Genomic DNA, 3,939 nt, shown 5'->3' on the forward strand with positions numbered 1-3,939 from the left:
TTAGGCGCTTTTTTTTCTCCAACAGTGTCCTCACAGGTTTATAAAAAAAAAAAAAAAAAAACAGCTGCAGCTGATCCAGAACGCTGCTGCTGGCGTTCTGACTAAAACCAGGAAGTTGGAGCACATCACACCGGTTCTACAGTCCCTACACTGGCTGCCTGCAGCTCAGAGAATAGACTATAAAATACTGTTAGTTTATAAATCACTGAACGGTTTAGCACCACAACGCATTAAAGATCTGCTGCTGCTGTATCAACCTTCCAGACCCCTCAGGTCTTCTGGTTCGGGTCTCCTCTGAAGAACCAGAACCAAACATGGAGAAGCAGTATTGTTGCTGAAATGTGCCACACAAATAAAATTTGATTTTATCTTTTAGTTGTCCAAATCAGTCCGCTGGCGTCATGCGACTCGACCAGTTTTTCAGCGTAAAGCGTTTGAGAGTTGATGTTTGTTTTATGAATTAAAATACATTAATTTTCAGAATGTGTGAACTGATCAAAAAAAGTTTTGTTTTTTATTTATTTTCAAAATAAAATATTTAACACTTTAACGTATTGTACCTTTTGACGCAGCTGTAGAGAAATATAGTCCCAGCTAAGTTATACGGGAGAAAAAAGGCCAAAATGATGTTAAAATAAAGATACACAGATGGAACTTGATCACAACTGAAATAAAGTAATGAACCATTTAAATTTTCTCAGATTTTGTAAAAACGGCGTTGAAGATATTTTGGTTGTATTTTAACTCCAGGTAAAATTTAGTAGTTTTCTGTTTGTAATTAAAACCTGCAAACTTCCACTAAGAGTGAAGCAGTTTGTATATCTAACCTCAGCTGCAGACCCACACAACTCTCCAGTGTCTAATGTTGGAATTAAACTTTTTAACGAGATACCTGATTATATCTACTGACATCTTCTGATGTGATCTTTTAAAGTTCATGACTATTAAACTTCTCTGGTATGATTCTTTAATTTTTTTACACTTTAAGGTTATCTTAGTAAAATAAAAGGGCTCCAGACGCTGTGGACTGTAATTCTCTCCCACCTTGTTCTCTCCCTCCATATCGATCTACTACAAACAGACTTGGAGATGAAATGTCACTCTGAAGTAGTTTGTCCAAGACGGCTGTAAACATGTCCCGACTGCCAGCCTCTGGCTCTAAAGGACCTCAACAAGGTCTTTTGTGAATGTGTCAAGTGGAGAGCTGTTAAAGACAAAGCTGTTTAAAAACCTGCAGCAGTGCAGCATGCTGTACTTCAGCCTGGTTTCACCAACCGCTCCTCCAAGTTCAAAGAAAAATTACAAGCTAGATGGTCTAATGTGCTTTGTAATGTTACGATACTCTCAGGAGAACAGAGGTTTGTAATTTCTCCTTTGACTGAGAGCCATGAACGGCAATTTACCCAAAATTCAGACTTATGCTAAGACTGATGAGGCTATTAACACTCATCAGCAAACTAATAGAAACTAAAAACATTTAAGTAAATACTCCAATAACCTCTACAAAACCTTTAACAATATGTAAACAAATAAAAAAAACTATTAAAAGTTTTTAAAAAGAGATCCTACCGCACAGTATTCACATTGGATAGAAACCACTAAAATATAGAGAAATATAAAATTATGCAAATACTTGAGCTCATCTCTAAAATAAAAAAAACACCAATAGCTACTTATTTTAAAATTTCAAACACCAAATATGACTTAATATGCAGAGTGGAAGCCATCTTAGCACTGCTGCGGTTTCCTAATTTCCACTTTAAGAGGTTCAGTCAATCCAGGCCCGGCGCTGAGGGGGACTGCTGTGGGGGCCCTGACCGCCCACAGAGTCATCCCTGGACTGGAAGCTGTTTGTTTTTCTTTTTACCCCAGAGTGGCCTACTTTCTACTATTCTTACCTCAATTTGATGCAGTAGAGGCTCCACACCTCCCGTATCCGTGCTCTCTGCCCCACTTTCAGCCGTTTAATCCGCTGCCAACACGTCATGACGTGTTTTTCCGAGCCACCTTCAAACGCAACATGACTCTAGCGCCATTTGAATTGCCTTGTTGCTGAAAATGTGCTATGTAAATAAAATTACATTATTACCTTACACCTGTGTGGCAGCGAATCGTGGCAGCAAACAGAGTGAACTGATTAATGCAGATAATGTTCGCTAAATGGTGACTAGCTAATCCATGACAATAAATCACGTTACGCTCATTAACAAGAACAAGCTACTAATTTTGTTATCTATGTTCAAAAGCTGGTTGTACTGGTGACATTTACTTAACTTTCTGGGGGGAAAAAAGTACTTATAGGAGTAGTTTTACTGGACTGTATCTTTTAGTTGAGTAATATTATTGCTACTCTTAGATTTCTACAACGTCTGAGCTAATGCTAAACTGTGCTGGACTTGTGAGGCCCTGAAAATGGTAAACCTGACATTTTTCACCATATTTATTGCAGTTTTCTTTCTAAATCACTGCTGAGAAATAAATTCTGCTCCACACCAGAAGAAGAAAATGGCTAAATTAGTTCACCCACAAATGTTGCTTCTATCTTTTGCATGAACAGATTAGATTTTAAATATTTAAAAAGTGATGCAGCCACGTTGGTCTAACCACAACGGCTGCACCGATGATGGGAAAAGACGTCTTAACACGCAATAACTATGCATGTGGACTAATTAAAATGGTTTAAGTGGGATTTTGAACTGAAGAAACTTGGTCAGAAAAGGTGCAGCTCAAATTTATCCATTAAAAAATAATTTATTCAGAGCAAAAACAAACACCCAGATGTTGGTAAAAGCAAGTAAACATCTGTTATTGTTGATCAAAACATCCTCTGACATCACACTTAGCACTCAAGGAGCAACTGTAACTTTACCGACGTTCAGATAAGGTGCTCTGTTTTAATGAGAAAAGGAACATCTGATTATTTAAATGTCCCTGCGAGGCTTTCTGCAAGATGCATAATGCATGTGTTTGTTGGGTAAATTCAATTCCAAGCCACATATTAGTGGCTTAGTGAATGCTGCGAGCAATATGAATTATATGAATTGTTTGGAAACATTTTATCCAAATTGTAAGCAGGGCCCAGATAGCCGGGTAGCTGAAGAGATGTATAAATGTTTACCCTTCATTATTCAACATTAATTGGATTTAAAAAAATAAAAAAAAGATTGAGAAGCAGACCAGGATTTTAACTAAAAGGTTCTACGGAGAAAAAAAGGAGCAAAAACTACATTTAACTTGTCGACAAATGAAGAAAAACCCAATTTAAAATCGAATAATGTGAGGATCAATAAGAGATAATCTGCAGTAGATCATTTCCAATTTTTAGAGCGCGAGGTTTGACAGATGTTGGATATCATCACTGGGTATCCCTGCACTGCTCTTTATTTGTTTAACCTGGAGTGAAACCTGGAAGTTATTTCACTTCCAGGCGTCAAACATTAATCAGCGAGCGTTCAACAGACGGTCACAGCCTTAAAACTTCCCAGGTCTGCGTGTTAGCGTGGTCGATTATTACAGCAGTCACAATTAACCGGTGTGCAGTCACACTTTTAATTAAAAACTCCCACTTTATGCAGAACTTCCCCTTCTGTGAACACACACCCCACATTTGTATGCACATCAGTGGGCCTGTGTAATCAGGACTACACTTTAGAGCTTCGACGAGAGCAAAAGCATTCATGGCGGCTGCAGAGAGAGCAGCCGCAATAATTAATGCTCCATTAAAACCCGTTCTGCTCTTTGTGTCTGTTACTTTAGAGTAATTCAGGTTCCCTACTCCTGCAACTGCACTGGAGGTATATATACGTCATCAATATTTCATTAATCTGGATGAATTAAAATGAATCCAGCTTTGTTCATTCCTTAGGGATTTTTATTTACAGAAGAAATAATTCGGTAAATGTAAGCTTTTAATCACTCTGGGATGCAAACATTTCTGAA

The sequence above is a fragment of the Poecilia latipinna genome, unplaced genomic scaffold, assembly GCF_001443285.1.
Source record: "Poecilia latipinna isolate Pla-1442-1.1 unplaced genomic scaffold, P_latipinna-1.0 Scaffold651, whole genome shotgun sequence".
Lineage (NCBI taxonomy): Eukaryota > Metazoa > Chordata > Actinopteri > Cyprinodontiformes > Poeciliidae > Poecilia > Poecilia latipinna.